This window comes from Pseudophryne corroboree, chromosome 1 (genome assembly GCF_028390025.1).
Source record: "Pseudophryne corroboree isolate aPseCor3 chromosome 1, aPseCor3.hap2, whole genome shotgun sequence".
Classification (NCBI taxonomy): Eukaryota; Metazoa; Chordata; class Amphibia; order Anura; family Myobatrachidae; genus Pseudophryne; species Pseudophryne corroboree.
In genome coordinates, this window is record NC_086444.1 from 214,188,612 (window position 1) to 214,209,736 (window position 21,125).

General features: G+C 41.2%; 1 long non-coding RNA gene across 1 annotated transcript; it reads right to left on the minus strand.

Moving 5' to 3' along the window:
• Positions 1 to 327: 327 nt before the first annotated feature.
• On the minus strand, positions 328 to 20,531 carry LOC135052242 (uncharacterized). Its single transcript, XR_010242224.1, has 2 exons — positions 20,352 to 20,531; positions 328 to 416 (listed from the first exon to the last, which is right to left on the minus strand). It is a non-coding gene; the product is annotated as an uncharacterized LOC135052242 (long non-coding RNA).
• Between the last annotated feature and the right edge of the window lie 594 nt (positions 20,532 to 21,125).

Genomic DNA, 21,125 nt, shown 5'->3' on the forward strand with positions numbered 1-21,125 from the left:
ATCCCAACCCAGTCAGAGCCCATGTGCACATCACACCTGGAAACCATTATAGTTATGTCTATGTTCAACAGATCTACAGTATGAGAATGAGACACCATATAAATCAGCAAAATGACTAAATTACTCCAGGAACACTGGTAACAGAAGTAGCTGCTGTTGCTGCAAGGGTCAGCAACAGGGAAATGGTCCAATTATCTTCAGCTTTGGAGTTGTAACAATATATTTTAGCACCCTGGTCAAGACAGAACACTGGTGTAATGCCAGAAGAGATGTGGTATGCCCTATAAGTGCTAGACTACCCTTCAACCCTGCTCCACTCTCTCCTACCTGTTCTTGTGGATTTGACTACCTGGTGCTGCTGCAGTTATTGTCTGAAACTCAGTTGTTGCTTGGCTTGATCCATTAACATTGAGGACCTGTTTGGAAAAGAGAGATTTTATTCACCTCCTAGAAAACAGAACAATGAGACCTCACTCCTCCTTACTAGCTTGACATGAAATCACTAGCACCTACTTTTACGTCTCCTTCCCACCAAACAAATCTTATTAAGTGAATAGCCTCACGCTCTCTCTATCCACAACCTCTAACAATTTGCGCTACGGTGCAAGCGCAGTGTGTTTGCACATCTTCTACTCCATCTTTCATGCTAAGACATGCCACTGAGAGTCTCCAATGATACTCACATAGATACGACCAGTGACACCAGATAGTTCCACTGCACCACGACAGCTACACTGCTGTATATATAGAGCCAGTGTGAATACTCAAGTGAGTCTGATATCACTGTACAGACATCATGTACAGTCATTGGTAATTGTGCTCTCTTGTCATATACCATATGTGCTCCCATATGGATGCTTCTGGCTCCAAAATGAATAGCATACTGTGCATATTATATATATATATACCTACTTTCCATAATAAAAAAGACACCCTTTCTTAATGTTATGTGACTAGTAGAGATGAGTGGGCTTGGGACCCACACAAACTTATCCAATTTGAGAAATCTGGACTTGCCTCTCGGATCTCCACGCCAATTCTGAACTCTAAAAAAGGGCAAAAAATAATTTTCTGGCATTGGATCTCTCACATTTTATATTCTATATAAGACCCCCCATGGCGGTAATTGGGGCAACATTTCTCACTGTCTACCACTGTCTGGCTGCTGAGCTGGGCTGTGCTGTCTCCAATGACTGATGTTGTCACTGTCCATTTACTCTCATTGTCTGCTGTGTCCACTGTTCATCTACTCTCAGTGGCTGCAGCTGTGTCTACTCTTTGTCCACTCTCAGTGGCATCTACTGCTGTGCTGTGTTCACTGTACATCCACTCTCAGTGTCATCTACTGCTGTGCTGTGTCCACTGTCCATTCACTCTCAGTGCTTGCTGCTGCTGTGCTATGTCCACGGTCCACCCAATCTCAGTGGCTGCTGCTGCTGTGCTGTGTCCACTGTCTATCCACTCTCATTGGCTGTAGCTGTGTCCACTGTCCATCCACTCTAAGTGGCTGCTGCTTTGTCCACTGTTTATCTACTCTTAGTGGCTGCTGCTGTGTCCAGTGTACATCCACTCCAGTCAGTGGCTGCTGCTGTGCTGTGTCCATCAACTCCAGTGGCTGCTACTGTGCTGTATCCATCAACTCAAGTTGCTGAGCTGAGCTGTCCACTGTGTCCATCCATGCCACGCTGAGCTGACCCATCTGTCCACGTAATCAAGCTGCCTAAGTGTATTTTTGGCCAAGATAGATTTATAGTACTGGCAGTTAGCAAATAATTCTTTGTTATTTTTATAGTTCATGAAATGAGTTATACAGCTATTGTGTGCATCTGTGACTCCACAGGCCGTACCCAACTGTGTTCACAATAATTATAATTGGAGTGACTCTGCAGTCTCATTTGCACACAAATTTTAAAAAAGTTAATAAGTAAAAAAAAGGAAAAATATTTTTTATTTGTTTAAACTGTGTGTGCTGTCCCCCACTGTGTTTGTTCACATACATATAAGCGCTGTGATACCCCACAGTGTGTGCAGTCATTTGCAAAACAAAATATATATTGTTCTATTGTTTGTACTACTGTACTACTTCTGTGTATTTTACTATCCGACTGCGTTTGTTCGCATACATATAAGCACTGTGATACCCCGCAGTGTGAGCATTCTTTTGCAAAAAATTTTTACAAAAATATATATTGTTCTACTGTTTGTACTGCTTCTCCTGTGAATTGTACTACCTCACTGCGTTCATTCACATACATATAAGCAATGAGATTCCCCTGTGTGAGTGGTCATTTGTGTGGGAAAAATATATATACTGTAGGGAGGAATGTAATAGGGTTTAAAAATCAGAAGTGAGAGATTTTGTGAGAGTGTTCCTGTTTTTTTCTAAAGTGCCAACCATTTACATGCAAAATAAACCTAGTTTTGCTATGTATGTGCAGCCTGCGGAGACACTATGCAGCATTACACCCTACTACATTTCCCCCATATTGTTCTATTGCTTGTACTACTTCTACATGTTTGTCGATATGGATAATGATCAGTTGAAAGAAGAGCAGGAGCAGCAACTAAATACTAGCACTGCAGCTGCTGCCACCAGTCATGACTATACTAGTCCTTCAATGTCATCTACTAAAGCCAATGCCCAAGGTAATAGAGGGTTTAAGTCAGGGTATCTAAAGGCAAAAAAACAAAAACAATTTACAGTGATAAAGAAAAAACACCTCTAATAAAGGGAAAGTTTGGTGCACAAAATCATAAAATTGCAAACATGCTATTCACCCCACAGAGTGGCAAGGAAAGGCTCAGGTCATGGCCTCTATTTATGAGTGGTGGTTCTGCAACTGTCAGTGAAGTATCTCCTTTTGCCTTTCAAGACAATGTTAGCCCTTCTCACTCAGAGTCTAGAAAAGGTGTCAAAATTACTAAAGCAGTAGAACAATTGTGTGTTCAGAAAAATCTTAAATTCCTGAGGAGAGTCTAAGTGTGTTCATGAGTGCTACATCTGAGCCTGACCTTTCTGATACTGTACAAGTAGAAAAGCTTCATTACAGCATTTATGCACCTTCTGTAAACGTGAGGATAAGTAGCACAGGTCAACATGATAACATAGTAATTGAGGATGTTACCATGGAACTGCAATAGTATAAGAGGGATATTTATGTCAATATCAGAAACGTATGCTAACAAAATAACAACAAACAGTCCAGCATCAGCTGATTACCCTCCTGCAACTAGATTCTAGCACCTGCAATCTCCACCAAGAACACCTTCATCATCAATATCCTCACTACTGATCGACAGTAGTCCAGTATCCAATTTTATAAGGCTTGGTGACTCCTCCAGTGTTCAGGATTCCTCAGAAGAATCTTTAAATGCTACAGTATGTATGCTGCTGCTGGGTGGATCTTCATCCCAGAAGGGGTCCAAGAAGACTATTAATGTTAGTTTAAAAAATCAATTAACTGATAAATAATCTTTTGCAAGAGGAAGCAAATATGACAGCTGTCACACAGTTGCACAGCAGATCACTGACACCATGAAGGCTATGCTAGAATTAGAGCTGCATTCAATATCCACCATTAATGTAGTGGGTTATACACAGTTAATTGAGGTACTGTGTCTCAACACCCAAATTCCAACTCGGTTCAATTTTACCTGAAAAGCAATTCCTTGCCTCTACTAGGATATTAAAAAATACTAATTACTAGCCTACATAATGTCATTGTACCCACAGTCCACTTAACCACAGATATGTGAGCAAATGGAACTGAGCAAACTAAAGATTACATGATCGGGTAGGTGATTGGGTAGGTGAATTGCCTTCAGCATCAGCAACATTTAACAAACAATGCAAACTCCTTCAGGCTACATTCTGTATCACTGGCTTCACTAAGGGGCATTTCACTGACAGTCTGTTAGAAAAACTAAGAGATGTCATAGGAAAATGGCTTACCCTGCCTGGAGTCTCCTTTTAGATTTGTGATTTCCTTTAATGCCACAAAAATTGTGAGAGAATTATAGCTGGGTAAATTTGAACTTGACCCATGTTTTGCTCACACAATCAACTTGGTGGTACAGAATGTTTTAAGCATGACAGGTGCGTGCAGGAGATGCTGTTTGTGGCCCAAAAATTTCAGGACATTTTTGGCATACGGCAACAGCACATAGTAGATTGTAGCAGCTGCAAAAGCAGTTCAATTTTTTATGCCAACAGCTGAAGCAAGAGGTGGTAACAAGATGCAATTTCACCCTTTACATGCTTCAACAGATGGAGGAACAGCAAAAAGCAATTCACTGCTACACAACAAGCCATGACATTGGAAGAGGAATGGGAGTGTACTTTAGTCCAGTGCAGTGGAGAATACTTCCTGTGTTGTGAAAGATGCTGAAACCCCATGAAGTGAGTTCAGACACTGCTAGCTTGAGTCGGGTGATTGTCCTAATTAGACTTTTGGAAAAGCAGCTCAAAAAAATGAAGCAGGAGATGAAATTAAGCTATTCTATTAAGTATGTCAGGCTTAAAGTCCTTTATTTGCTTTACCGGGATCCAAAGGTTGTCAATATCTTGAAATTGTATCACCACATTTTGGCTACCATGCTATGTTTAAGTGTCTTTCTTTCATGACCCAGTTCTTGAGGGATGCCAAGAGCTCTTGGTGAGCAAGTTGTCAGCTCAAGTTGCACATGACACAAAGATGTCCCCTCCTTCAGTTTCTCCAGCAACTTTTGCTCCCAGGAAAAAACTCAGCTTTCCCAATAGACCCAGCGGTGATGCAGAGGAGTCAAAACAACATTTTGACATCTGGTTGGGTCTAAAAGAATTACCCAAAACTAGTGACACATCTACCATAACTTCATTTAATACAGTCAACATCCAAAGAATATGGAGGATTAATTAAATAGCACCATACAAATAGGCATTTCACAGAGTCCCTTTGAGTATTGGAAGGAAAAAAATAATTTAGAAGCCCCTATACAAACTCACTTTGCATTACTTGAGCTGCCCACCCTCCAGTGTGTAATCAGAAATAGTATTCGCCACCGCTGGTCCACGATCAGTGTAGGGGGTTACTTCCTTAAAATGTGGATAGGATGATGTTTATCAAAATGAACTACAAATTCAATGATGAAGACATTTACTGGGAATTTCAGCAAAGTACATAGACTTCTGTAATTGTGCATTCCAGCTGGGATCAATTAATATTGTGTAAGGATGATGAGGGTGAGGATAGCAATGATGATGACATCTTGCCACTGCAGAGCTGTTAGTCTAGCTGGCCTGTTTTGTGGGGCCCACACAAACAAAGCACTTCAGCCACAAAAGTGTCAGTCCCTGTCGCTGAAGTGCTTGGTTTGTTAAACTGTGCATGTCCTTTTTAATAACCAACATAAGGGTAGGTGGGAGGACACAAGGACAATACCATTTTGCACCACTTTTCTTTTCTGCCACTGCTGTGTGGAAATTTTTTATAGATGTACTATAAACTACCGTGTTTTGGTGCCGCTGCTCTGTCACTCAGCCAACTCGCTGCAGCCTTTGGCCTAAAGCAGATGAAAACAATATTGTGAGCTGTGAAGTGTCCAAAATTTACTGGAAATTAATGTTAATGAAGTTAAAATGCTGTAGGAACAAAAAAAGCCCAAAGTATGTGATTTTAGTTGTTTTAACAATTTTTTTGGCGAAAAAATGCAGATCCAAAACCAAAACACATGAGGCGGTTTTGGCAAAACTGAATTCAAAACCAAAACCCCACAATTAATTAGGACCATAACCAGCACTAATGATAAGTGATAGTGACAAGTGCTGAATGTAAAGGCAATCAACTTGTGGTTCTCTATGTGCAACCATGTCGCAGAACCTCTGACTGCAGCAGGAGAGACTAAAGCTGGGTACATGCTAAAAGAGCTATCATCCAATATATCATCCAGAGGCAGATTGGAGTGACCATCTTATAATGTAGTGTGTACACCCAATCCGTAATTTCACCCAACATTCACTGAATCTCCCCATCTGATGTGCTTGCGTGCTCTCAATACACATGGGCACCATTTTCCACCAGGGCAGTGGCCTTTTATATTGGGCCTGGAATCCATAGTTTTGCTTCTGTGGATGCAGATCTTTTTTTTCCAACTAAAAACATGCTATGTTTAAAAAAAATCATGACTAGTAAAAAATCTGTCCAAGGCACAATTATTATATAATCTTGAAAGGCTATGCCATCTACATCATGTTCAGTGGGTGCCCACACCCATGCTTATGGCTCTCAGAGCTGAGAGAAAGGATAGACCGCAGAAGATTATGGCAATCTGCAGTTAGTGTGGGGCTTAGAGGAAAAAGGGATGGATAGAGAATGAGTAGGAGATACAGGTGGGGACAGAATTGATGGTAGAAACTATCGACCCTGCAACTGACAGGTCCAACATATTAGTAGCAATATAATTGTAGGAATGGTGGCAACTACACATCTATTGATAATGTCCAAAGCTTGTTATTGAGCTTAAAATCATACTGACAGTATACACCCATGCAGCATTGGACTGACTGTTGATTTATGGAATCTTATATAACATATATTTATTATATCATATATTGATATAATGGTTTATGTATTTTATATCTGCAAATATATTATAATAGGCTTACAAATAGGTGGGCTCATAACAAAAGGGGTGATGTTTAGTACTGGTCCAATCACACAATATGTTATGCGTGGACGTTCCTATTTGATACCTGTGATTGGCTCAGATTAAAGGAGCTATATCTCTACTGTCCAGGAAATATTTCCAGGCAAAGCCTAAATATACTTTACAGAGATATATAATCCTGGCTCATTGAACATGTAAGTACTATACTTTGACTACAAGTCAGTTGTCCCAACTTGCAGAGCCTTATATAATATATGCAGATTTCATGTATAACTTTAGTGATTCCGAAAATGAGTTCAAGACTTGGAATACCAGCTCTATTTTGTCTAGTACATTTATTATAGGTGATACAAATTACAAGATAAGATAACACAATGATAATAAATCTTATAATTTATCTAAACTTCCTTAACCATGGTACATACATAAAACACAAACAGTTTTACAAACTTAAACAATTAATACACATACTATACACTTGCAAGAATATGTGAGGGCATAATTCATAGCTACCGTCTTAGGATCCTGACTCCCTCTGGACTTTGTTCCTTCCTCCTCTCCTTCTAACTCTCTATCTATCAGACTGCCCCTTATATCCTATATTCTACCAATTCAAAACTAGTATATGCCCACAGTTTCCAATGGAGTACATAATTATAGGTTTTGACAGATTCCAAAGTGTAATAAAACGTTCTCTGCTAACTCCGTCCCACGGTGGTGAGCATGTAGAGAATTTTGGGATCATAAAGTTTGGTATTCCTTTATCCATCAGAGATCTACCTTTGTATGGATGTGTAAACGATCTATTTCGCCTAGGCCCTAGGGTGTTAGCATAAATGATTGTGACCTGTTTATAGTGCGTTTGATCCTATATTATCATTGCCTCTGGCCAGCAGTATAACTGGACAATAGGCCAGCTGGTTGATGTACTCTCTAAAGGTATGAAGATCTTTGATTGTGAATTCCAATGTACCCTGTTCATACCAGTAACTGTTTGCATATTATGAGACCTGAGCTAGGTGACCTATTGACTTTATCCACCAAGTTATGATTATTTATTTGCTGTGTGTGAATCAAGTATACAGTATACATATATCTACATATCATGTAAACTTTGATTTAATTGTACTTGGTATAGCGCAGATCAGACGTTAATCCTTTGATTAATACAGATATGAATAATGGAATGGAAGGGATGAATTTGTGTAATGCTCAATATATTGTGTATTCTGGCTATATGGCTTACACAGAGAAAACCTGTCTCTTACATAATGACCCATAATCTTGCAGTAAAACACACAGAAATACATGCTACTAAATTCTCAAAACATAAGACTAATACATTCAAACCTATTTAAGTTATACCTTACAATAATATATATATACACACACTCTTAACTGGTTAAAATCATATTGGGTAATAAATCATATTATTTAATTTACATAATTTGTTCTAACTTTGGTACCTACTAAATTATATTGTTATGTAATGGCCTATATGGCAACAGTCGCCCCCTTGTGGCCGTGAGAATTGATGATGATGGCCACACATACATTAACATAATAATTGCTTATATCTTGCATCTACCAGTTTTTCTAGCTTACTGCGTTCCTGCCTTATAAGGCGCTTAAGCCACAATATCAGTGAAATTAAAATGATTAGCAAGATTGTTTGACCGATCAGCAAGCCCTTTAAACCAATCTCCAGCCAGGTGTTTGTCATGGTTATTTCAAAATCTCCATCATGCAGTAATTTATTTAGTGTGGCCTCTGCCTTCTCAACCATGTTATTAATTTGAACTATGTGTGTGTCTTTCCTATCCAGGAGTTTCTGTAAATCTAAGGTTAAACTATCTATGTGTATGTTGAACACAGGTATATATTCTCCAAGGTTTGAGATTTCTGGTTCACTATCTATATTTATGTCCTCTTCATAAACGGGGATTGGGGTGATAACCGTCTGACCAATGGTGGTATACTCATGTGGGCTAAAGCAGAAATTTGGGTTTGGCACTGGACATGACTTTTCCCCATACAAGAACTCTCCGTGATTTGTGACTATGCAGTACTGTCCATTCATGTTGTATGTAACCTTCACCGCTGGAGTTCTCCATTTTGTTAGCTGCACTGGACAAGCAATGTCTCTGGCTGTATAGCTGGTTGATGTATTTGGCTTTGCACTGTGTTCAGGTCCTCCCATATCCATATCTTTGCTGGGAATGGTGGCAAGTTCATTTATATCTGTGATTAGGGTACTTGGTTTACTTGATTCTAGGCCGCAGATTGGCGTCTCAATTTCGAAAACATTGCAGCGACACAAGTATTGGTTTCCCTTGACTGCACAGCAAGCAGTATGTGGAACTTTCCAGATGTCGTCGACTCGGACCAGTAGTTCTGGCAGGTCCAGCCGCTCTTTGTAAATGTCCTTTTCCAAATATCCAATGGAGTGAACTGTAGACAGTTTGTCAAATAAAGACTTGCTTGGGTCGAACACAGGTAGAGAAATGGTAAAGGAGACATATAGGATATCGCTGACTGCACAAGGTTGCTGCTTGTTGTAACAACGGGGTGAACCTCTATTTGGGTGGGGGGTCACAGTGCCTAAATTCCTAATTGTGGAGATGGGCAGAGGTCTGCAACCATCTCTTGGGGTATTTTCCCCATGCCCAATGTCAGATTGCGAGCAATACCAATTGGTCAGGTCATTATCTCTTAAAATGTCAGGTATTCTACCAGATTGTAGGTCTCTAATTACATGTGTGATTGCGTTGAGGACATAATTACCATATGCAGTGCATATTATTTCTTTCCCCACCTGATTTTGTCTGGCTTCTCTATTGTTCAGTTCAATGATTTCGTTTATCTTGGCTTGGGTCTCTGAAAACAATCTTGCTATATCATGCATGTTATAAACAGTAAATTTTTCTTCACTGGCCAGACCCTCAATGCCCTGCAGGACAGGCTTCAAAACATATTGCCCCTCTTTCTGCTCAAAATTGCCTATGTGTCTGCGGATGACTTCCAAATCCGCCCTATTCCAAATTGACATCCCGGAACCAAACAGTCCAGGGATGGATCCAATGATCCCATCTAAGCTTTGTAATTTCCTGGATCTAAAAATACCTTTTTGGTTAGGGGTTGCCTGTCCTGTGTATGGGTCTTGAGTTCTGCTCTGGTGAGAAGCAACAATATCTACTAGTAATGAAGCATAGAATAAAGAAACATTACTATTTACACAATAACCAAATTCTGCCATATTCCATTTTGATAGATTTAGGACTACTGGTACATGTATATATTGTACATTGTTTATCAAGGAACCAGGAATGGAGGTGGCAGTAAGGCCACTTGTGGGTCCTTCACTTGTTGGTGGGCACTCAGCTGTTTTAGTAGATGGCAGTGATTTAGCCTTTGTTGTGGTACTTGGGGGAGTAGGGTCTCTTTTCTGGGACACATTCAGTGTGATGCTCCCAGGAACATAAGTCCTCTTTACTGTGGGTGGATTCCCATACATGGGAATGGGGATGATAAAACCATATATCCAGGTTCCTGTAGGGTTTGCATGGCTAAGCAATAGTGATCCATTTGGAAAAACATGTATTCTACCCATGTAATGTGGTGAGTTTCCTGCGTTTCCATTATCCCAGGCTTTAATTTCTTTGTCTGCTGGGCCCCACCAGGATACCTGTTTCCCTGTTGTGCCTTGTACTGACACTGGAAGGAGGATGGATTCTCCCTCTTTACAGTGAATCGGATTGGCTTCCACTCTAATTGAAATGTTGACCTCACTGGTACACTGGATCTGGAGGCTCACCACGAAGGACAGGACCAAAGTCGGGATTCTCATTTTTCTGTAAAACCAAAACAAAACAAAATAAAATTATAAGAAAGAAAGAGAGATGCGCTACTCAGTTGACCCTTCTCCTTTGTACAGTTTAATCTGATTGGCATGTACCCATTTGTCCTGCACTTTCTTTGCATCGTTGATTCTTAATTTGTATACTGAGGGACTCAGTCTGTCCACTATTGAAAATGGTCCTCTCCATTTCTTGCCCAGACCATGGTCTGTGGGTCGGAGTTCTAGAAACATGACCCTTTCTCCAACTTCCCAACAATTTTCTCTTACACCTTTGTCAAAATAAGCCTTTGCTTTTCTCTGTGCTTTCCCTAACTGCTGTGCTGCAAACAGATGAACCTCTGTGAGTGCTTTTTGCAGTTTTGTAAGGTACTGATCCATTGATAGTCTATCAATAGTAGGGGTGTGTAGATCTATCCAAAGGTGCTCTGGCAATCTCATTTGCCTGCCTGTCATTAATTCAAAGGGGGTCAATCGGGTCGCTGATGAAGGTGTGGCCCTTATTGCCATTGCCACTAGGGGTAGCAAATTATCCCAGTTCTTACCATTTATGCCAACAAACTTTCTCAACATAGTTTTGATCTGTCTGTTGGCACGTTCCACCTGTCCAGAAGATTCAGGATGAAAAGGGACATGGAAGCTTTGTTTTATTCCCAGCATTTCCAGGCATGTTTGCATCACATTACCTGTGAAATGTGAACCTTGGTCTGATTCAACCGATGTTGGAAGGCCCCACCGTGTGAATATCTGATCAACCAGAATTTTTGCTGTGCTCAGGGCTGTGTTACTTTTAGAGGGAAAAATTTCTACCCATTTTGAAAATAGGTCAGTCACAACCAACACGTATTTGTTATTTTTAGCTGTGGCAGGCAGAGGGCCCATGTAATCAATTTGTAAGGCATTCCAGGGACCTTCCCTTCTCTGGATTCTCAGTGGAGCATTTATCTTTCTAGGTGCTGGGTTAACTTGGGCACATACCACACAGTTGTCACAGTATTGCTGTACATCTTTTACCATATCTGGCCACCAACCTATTGTTTTTAGTCTCTGCTGTGTCTTTTCTACACCCTGGTGTCCACCTGTGGGGAGGTCGTGTACAAGATATATCATTTCATTCCTGTACTCTTTTGGGACTACCCATGTTGTATCTTCCCCATTGTGGATAAGCATTTCCTTGTCCTCTGTTAGTGTTAGATTTGGTGTGTGTTTTGCCAATGTATTTCCCTCTGTTAAGTCCAACTCCTCATTCCTCAACTTTTGTATGATTTCTTTAATTTCAGGGTCCTGCATTTGGATCTCTGAAATGTCTGGTGCATTTATCATCTCTGGCCTTTTTGCCACTGCACATACAAGAGGGCACACTTTTGGCTCTGGGCTTGCTTTCGGTATCTGCCACAGCTCCCCCTCTTGTGCCCCTTGTTTGGCTAAAAGGTCAGACATTTCATTCTGTTCATGGTGTGGTGATGCAGGTGAATGCCCTTTGACTTTACAGACCCAGGGGACATGTGTTACTCTCTGTGCCAGGGAAACTATGTACTGGAGAAGGTCTGCATATTTAAGAGGGCTTCCATCAGATGAGGTATACTGATGAGTTTGCCAAAAGGGCAAAAATTCAGTAAGGGCATTACACACCCATGCTGAGTCCGAGTACAATGCGATTTCATGTTTGTGGTCTTGGAATAATTCAAGGGCATGTGCTACTGCTGCCAGCTCAGCGTACTGTGCAGACTTTACATCACAAGATCGAAATACAGATTGTGGTGTGGTTTGGGGATGCATTATGTACAGACCAAAACCTGCATGGGGTGACCCATGTACATAAAAACATGAACCATCTGTAAAGATCTGGGTGGTTTGTTCAGGGGCTGTAGCCTCCTGTGGCATTGCTCTAAACAAATGTTTTGAATGGTCAGCTGGGAGTAAGTCACATGTGTGTGTCAGTCCCTGGTATATTAGTCCATATGCACAGGTGGATGGACTGTTAGTTGCCTTCACTGTTATATCTCGATCCTGCAACAAAAGGGCCCAATGTGCTAACCTGGCATTAGAGACATTCCCATCTTTGATTCTGTCTGTGAGGAGGAACCTTGTTGGTGTGTGCGTGGAATGTAAGATGATAGGGTTCAGGCCTATCATGTATGTGAACTGTTTTACTGCCCAAAATGTGGCAAGAAGGTGTTTTTCACACACAGAGTATTTTAATTCCACTGGTGTCAGTAACTTTGATGCATAAGCTATGGGCCTTTGCTGTGCATGTATTTCCTGTGACAGGACTGCAGACATGGCTGTTTCTGTTGCTGCTGTCTCTAAGTGAAAGGGTAACTGTGGGTCTGGATTTGCAAGGGCAGGGGCACTAGCTAGTGCTTCTTTTAATGTTTCTACTGCCTTTGTGTGACTGGGGGTCCATTCCCATTTTATATCCTTTTTGAGGAGAGAATAGAGAGGTGCAGATATTTGTGAAAAATCAGAAATGAAGGACCTAGAGTAATTTACCAACCCCAGGAAGGATCTCAGTGTAGGTATGCTGACAGGAAGGGGTAAACGAAGGATGGTTTTTACCTTATCTGCCGATATTGTTCTCCCATCAGCCGTAACACTGATCCCCAGGAAGGAAACAGATTCCCGTAAAATCTGAGCTTTAGATGGGTTACACTTCAAACCTGCGTCTTTGAGGATGCCAAGGAGTTCTCCCAGTAGCTGAAGATGCTCTTCCTTTGTCTCTGTTGCTAGTAAGAGATCATCTACATACTGCAATAAATTCTTGTGGGAAGAAAAATCAGTTAAAATTTCTCTCATCGTAGTATGGAAAAATGATGGAGAATTATGGAAGCCCTGTGGAAGACATGTAAACGTGTATTGCTTTCCCAGAAATGTGAAGGCAAATTTGTATTGACACTCTTCAGATAGAGGCAGAGACCAAAACCCATTTGAAATATCTAAAACTGTGAACCATTTATGCTCTGGGCTTAACATTTTTAGAATGTCTGGCATTGACGCAACAGTGGGTGCGCAGCTAAGCGTAAGGCCATTAAGTTTGCGGTAGTCAATTGTGAGCCGCCAGGAACCATCCGGTTTCCGTACTGGCCATATTGGCGCATTGTTAGTGGATACACATGGTCTGATTACACGCTGCTCTAACAGAGAGTCAATTGTTTCTTGAATGAAGCTTATGGCCTCCTGTGGGAAATTGTACTGCTTCTGTGGGGGAGGGTCAAGACCACTGACTTCAATCACCTTGTTTACCTTCCCACAGTCATGTTTGTGTTTAGCAAAAGCATCCTGAAACTGTTCAAGTAATGGTAATACCAAATCTTTGTCAGGATGATCTACATTAGCCTTAAGCACATCATATTTCGCATTATTGGGTTTTACAGCAGCAATTACATGGGAATCTGGTATAATTACAACCTCAGGTGTTACATTAGGAGAACTCTGCAGAAGTAAAAGGTTAGTCAGATCCAATATACACCCATTAGGGATCATAAAGTCAGACCCTAATAAATTAGTTTCACTTGGCAGTGAGGCTAATGCAAATGTGTGAATTGCAGATACATCTCCTATTTGTATTTGGAGAGGGTTTGACAGCACTGTATCTACCTTATTCCCTGCAAAGCTTTGGAGATGTATTGTTTTTCCTGCTGACAGAGGAGAGTGATGTGGCTGATCATCATGTAGGATTGATATGGCGGCACCGGTGTCTAGTAACATTGTGTGCTGGTGGCCCCTGACCAGAACCGAGACTTGAGGGCGCCCGCACCTATCTAAAGTGATTGGTGCAACTATCCTTGGGGCCACTGACTGTCAATTTTTCTCCTTTTGTGTGTCAGCTTGCTGCACTTTGTTTGCTTTTTCTAAATTCTCATACTTCTCTTTTATGGCCTGTAGCTGGTGTCTTAGCTCTGTGTAAGTGGGACCCTGGTGTTTAAACTCTGTGTCCTTTCCTCTGTTCCCAAAATGTTGTGAGTAACCCATGTGTCTATTCCAAGCTCCATCATTTGAATGTCCTTGGTATCCTCTACCTCCACCTCTAAAAATGGATCTCTCTTTAAACATTCCCCCTCTCCTTTGTGACCCTGTGTTCCATCGTGGGTTAAATGGTGTGTTTACCTCCCCTGGAATGTGGGGCCCTTCAACCACCATTGGTTTACCTTCTGACTCTAATGCTGCAACCCTCTTTATAACACATTTCTCATTCCTTTCTGCCATCTTACGTTGCTTACTGGCCTGTACTGCTTGAAAGGACCGCTGCATTAATCCCATTATTTTATCATAGCTATGCTTTACGGTATCTATCAAGTGTTCACACTTAGCTTTAATTGTGGGGTGCGAGTTATGCACCAACAAGTTTTTGAAATCTTTGCTGTTTTTCTGACTGTTGTCATTTTTGCTGTTTCCTGCACTATATGCTGCCCACAATCTATTTGCATATATTAATGGGTTCTCCTCACTTTGCTGTTTGATTTCATATGCAACCATTGTGCCTGCTACTGAAGGGTTAATTATCTTTTGTAGCTCCTCTACAGTTTCTTCATATGTACCTTTACCTTCTTTAATCAGATCTGGCAAAGCGCTCCAAGCAGCTAATGGAATTGTTAATTGCAGTACCTTAACCTGATCAGTGAGATTTCTAATTCCTAGAAGTTCACACCTCTGCTGAACATTAGCTGCATGGGAGGTGATGTGTTCTCCTGAACTCATTTTTCCAATCATATCTGCCACTCCCATAAGTGTTTTTATGGGTTGTGGGGGATGATTGGCACTAGGGGCCCTTGAGTGAATGGCCTCTCCTTCACTATTGAATCCCAATAGGGTGTTCCTACTCTCAGTGAGGAATGCTGGCTGTTTATGAGCCCTGTGTGCCTCAATTTCTGTCTGTACTTCTTCATCACTACTATCTGTGCCTATTAATATAGAGCACTCCCTATTCGCTGCTGATTCTGCAAACTCTCCCATTGCTATGGGTACCCTGAGGGTAGATTCAGTAGAATTCCCCTCTCCCCAGCAGTCCTCTCTGTCCTCATGATTTGTGTCCCATTGTTCTCTTTCATATGCATAGATAGGATATGGGGCAGTGGCTGCAGTTCCTATCCTAATGTTTGCAGCAATATGTCCTTTCAGAACAGATATCTCTTGCATAAGCTGCATCTCCCTGTCCACACAAGGGGTATGGTCAATTGCTTTCCCTTTCATACATTCTGTGAGCTGTCCCTGCATAACTTTATATGCACTTATTATCTCATCTCTCTCTGTTGTAACCTCTGTTAGAGCTCTCCTACATTCTGTGGATTCCCTCTGAGCATTTTTATGTTTCTGTAACACTTCATCCTGGGAGATTTTACCCATGTCATTAAGTGTTGTTAAAGTTTTAATTTGGATATTTAGCTGATCTATTTTTTCTTTGCTTTCTGTTTCTTTTAAATTAGATTCTTCTCTACATTTTTGTAGGGTTTTAGCTAAACTGCTTAATTTAGCATCCATAGCCAAACAGGCTGCATACAAGCCTGCAATGGCTATTCCTTTCTGTTTCCTTTTCTTTGATGATTTAATTTCATCATCAAACAAACCCTGGACATAGTTCCATGGGTTTTCTTTTAATTTGGCATCACAAGCAAAGTCTGTACACTTTTGCTTTGTGATGTATTTCACTACCAAGCTGTCTATATTTGACATTGTAGCCATTTTACAGATTTATTCCCTTTCGTTATATGTATTCTATCACTGAGAATTACAAATTTTAGTCTTTGGGAACAATATTTCCTATATTTTGCACGTGGTATCCTCCCTTATCTGTTCGCTAGCCTGATAAGTTAAACTCTAACACCCGTGTTTTTTAATTTCTTACTTTAGGCCTTTTTTAGAAAATAAAATTCTCTAGTCATTTGCAACTTATTCCACTGTGATCTTGTATTTTGCCCAGCGGGCTTATAGCCCTTGCGCTGCCCCTAAATATTGTATTTAGTCAAAATTGATACTGAATAATTCCAAGTCCCTTCCGTGGTCGCCAATGTTGATTTATGGAATCTTATATAACATATATTTATTATATCATATATTGATATAATGGTTTATGTATTTTATATCTGCAAATATATTATAATAGGCTTACAAATAGGTGGGCTCATAACAAAAGGGGTGATGTTTAGTACTGGTCCAATCACACAATATGTTATGCGTGGACGTTCCTATTTGATACCTGTGATTGGCTCAGATTAAAGGAGCTATATCTCTACTGTCCAGGAAATATTTCCAGGCAAAGCCTAAATATACTTTACAGAGATATATAATCCTGGCTCATTGAACATGTAAGTACTATACTTTGACTACAAGTCAGTTGTCCCAACTTGCAGAGCCTTATATAATATATGCAGATTTCATGTATAACTTTAGTGATTCCGAAAATGAGTTCAAGACTTGGAATACCAGCTCTATTTTGTCTAGTACATTTATTATAGGTGATACAAATTACAAGATAAGATAACACAATGATAATAAATCTTATAATTTATCTAAACTTCCTTAACCATGGTACATACATAAAACACAAACAGTTTTACAAACTTAAACAATTAATACACATACTATACACTTGCAAGAATATGTGAGGGCATAATTCATAGCTACCGTCTTAGGATCCTGACTCCCTCTGGACTTTGTTCCTTCCTCCTCTCCTTCTAACTCTCTATCTATCAGACTGCCCCTTATATCCTATATTCTACCAATTCAAAACTAGTATATGCCCACAGTTTCCAATGGAGTACATAATTATAGGTTTTGACAGATTCCAAAGTGTAATAAAACGTTCTCTGCTAACTCCGTCCCACGGTGGTGAGCATGTAGAGAATTTTGGGATCATAAAGTTTGGTATTCCTTTATCCATCAGAGATCTACCTTTGTATGGATGTGTAAACGATCTATTTCGCCTAGGCCCTAGGGTGTTAGCATAAATGATTGTGACCTGTTTATAGTGCGTTTGATCCTATATTATCATTGCCTCTGGCCAGCAGTATAACTGGACAATAGGCCAGCTGGTTGATGTACTCTCTAAAGGTATGAAGATCTTTGATTGTGAATTCCAATGTACCCTGTTCATACCAGTAACTGTTTGCATATTATGAGACCTGAGCTAGGTGACCTATTGACTTTATCCACCAAGTTATGATTATTTATTTGCTGTGTGTGAATCAAGTATACAGTATACATATATCTACATATCATGTAAACTTTGATTTAATTGTACTTGGTATAGCGCAGATCAGACGTTAATCCTTTGATTAATACAGATATGAATAATGGAATGGAAGGGATGAATTTGTGTAATGCTCAATATATTGTGTATTCTGGCTATATGGCTTACACAGAGAAAACCTGTCTCTTACATAATGACCCATAATCTTGCAGTAAAACACACAGAAATACATGCTACTAAATTCTCAAAACATAAGACTAATACATTCAAACCTATTTAAGTTATACCTTACAATAATATATATATACACACACTCTTAACTGGTTAAAATCATATTGGGTAATAAATCATATTATTTAATTTACATAATTTGTTCTAACTTTGGTACCTACTAAATTATATTGTTATGTAATGGCCTATATGGCAACATGACTAACTGGGCATGTGCTTTTGGTCCATTTATGCATGGACATTGTTTTGAAGCACCTGGCAAGCTCGTAAACTGCTCAATCAGATTGTGATGTCACTCAGGTGCTAAAAGGGAGGGGTCAGCATTAGGAGGGATTGCTGACTCCAGAGTGCCATTGGATAAGCTAGGGGTGTCTCCAGGTAAGCTGGCTCTCAGATGCTGTAGGAGCCATTATCATGTGGCCTTACACTGGGCATTCGGACCCAGACATATGTGTAAATTTTTATGGGGTCGGTGTGGGGTGCGGTGGTCCCTATGTCGGTATGGCTGGGCGGCTTCAGGTCGGCACACCCTAACACTTTATTAACACTTATAATTTTCCCTATCACTTTGTATATATTTTTGTATTATTTTAATCACACTTCACTTACATAGCACTTATGTGCTTATTAACCCTTATTAATTTTCACCTGTGTGCTGACCTGGGGTAGACGACCTGTGCTGACGTGATGGGGTCCTGCACCCCGGACCCATACCTAGTATTTGGGACCCCCAGTGATGGAGACGCCTTGCCGATTGGTCTGGGGGCTTAACCCTATATCTGCAGATATACGCAACTAAGATCTCCGTATTATCTGATTATTATGTAGTATTATTTTTCACTCAGTGTGCATTAGGCATCACTGTCATCACACAAGGTGATTGCAAGTGCTAGTGCAGAGAGCTGGGTGCTTCTAAACACTGTGACGGCATAATGGACCTGAAGCAGAACCCCAGTGAGTCAGCCCGATGCAGCCGCCATGTCACATGCCACTATTGTTTTGCAAATTAAGTTGAAAAAAGGTGTGTAAAACATTTATGTTCCCAGTAGACATGTGCACTTACAACCTTGTTTAGGTTTGGGATCTATATTAACTTTGTGTTTTGGTATTGGTATTGCCAAAACGGCCATCACATGTTTTGGTTTTGGATCTGTATTTTTTTTAAATTGATTAAAACTGCTAAAATGACATAATTTTGATCCTACAGTTTTTAACCTCAATAACATTCAATTTCAGTCATTTCCAGTAAATTTTGACCACCTCACAGCTCACAATATAGTTTTCAGGTCAAAGGGTTGCACGAAGGTAACTGACTGACTAAGCAAAGTGACAGCAGTGGGCGGCACAAACACGTGGCAATCAGTAGCGGATCTTGCCACGGGCAAGCAGGACTTTTGCCCGGGGCGCCGCCTTCCGGAGGGCGCTGGCGCCATCCGGGGGGCGCCGCACCGTGGCAAGATCCGCCACTGCTGCCCGCTGTGTCCCCCGTCCGCCTCCGCTGCCCGCTGCCGTCCCCGTCCACCTCCTGTGAAGGGAACTAGACGCTATGCGTCTAGTTTCCCTTCGTGGAGAGTAACTTTGCTGAGTGGTGCGTGATGACGTCATCGCGCACCGCACAGCAAAGGTCCTCTCCACGAAGGGAACTAGACTCATAGCGTCTAGTTTCCCTTCGTGGAGAGGACCTTTTGCTGTGCGGTGCGCGATGACGTCATCGCGCACCGCTCAGCATTCAAGCGGCGCTAGCAAAGTACAGGGGGCGTAACTGACCACGCCCCCTGTATTAGGACACACCCCTTTTCCTGCCCGGGGCGCAGAGCGCCCTTGAACCGGCCCTGGGGCAATTCAACTTAACACATGGCAAATGTAGGAAACAAAGTGGCATTACAGTGGCAGCCAGGCTGGCAGTTTAACAAACTAAATTACCTCATGTTATTTATAACACAGTGCCTGAACCTGAACACACAAACGTGTCGCAGGCATATTAATTAAAGTGGTTGCATAGACAGAGTGGACAATTTTGTGTGCCCAGCACTTTTCAACAACATTTCTGATACCATCCGTATTGATAGTCACAGCACCTTTTTACGAACACTCTGTAATACATGTGCTGTAAGAGGTTTTTTTAAAATTTTCACACATAAAGAGTTTTAAAAAAAAATCACTAAATCAGGCCCCCTGACATTAACTACATCTCAAATCTCAGATCAGATCTAAGAGGGGGCACAGGGGCAGCTAGCAGAGAGGGCACAGGGGCAGGTAGCAGAGGGGGCACAGGGGGGACAATGCAATGGGGCAGCTGACACAGAGGAGGGAGAACCAGAGATGGGGACAGTTGGTGGAGAGCAGGTTGCTGCCTGGTTTGGACCCCTGGGCTCACCGCTCCTTGGGATCCCCGCATTACAGCTGCTATTGGATGACACTGACAGCACTCACCTGGCATCTTGGTCCTGATAAGGAATTATTCCCAGAGGAATGCAGATCCCAGGATTGTCTGGGCTTCATCCAGGCAACTTTTGTCACCCCAGTGTCGCTATTCTGTCTCCTGCTGCTCCAGGGTTTCCCACAGCAGCAGCTCTACCCTGGCCATGCATGCATTCCTCCCCCCCGACTGACAGGTCCTCTCACTTCTGCTTGTTGGATCCAATAAGTGGCCTGTTACCATGGTAACAGGCCACTGGTTTGCTGAGAGACAGCCAATCTCATCCAACCAGCATCCGGTTATCATGGTAACTGCCACTGATTGGCTCCCTGTACCAAAACACTGAGATCCAAAGCCAGGATCTCTGTGTTTTGACTCATTTTCAGATCCAAGTCTGGCAGGAAGATTCAAGCTGGGTCTCGGTTGTGCTCAGAACCCCTTAGTTCGGGTGAGTTCAGTTTCCATTTAACTGAACCAGCTCATCTCTAGTTCCCAGTTCATGTGGAGTTTTTGGAACCCCAACCCTATCCACATTTGTATGGTATTATAAAACACTGAATAAAGCATGCCTGAAATCTAACTTCTTTTAGAGAGATTATTTTGACATTTCTGAAACGTCTGTTAGAGCTTGAGCTGTTCTCTCCAGATACTATCTATTATGCTATAATTATTTTGTACAGACTAATAATTATAAGATTTATAAGTATTATTTTGTCATAATCTCACTAACAGAATAATAAAACCCCATTTTTTTCCCTATAGGCAACAATTCAGGATGTTCTGGCAGA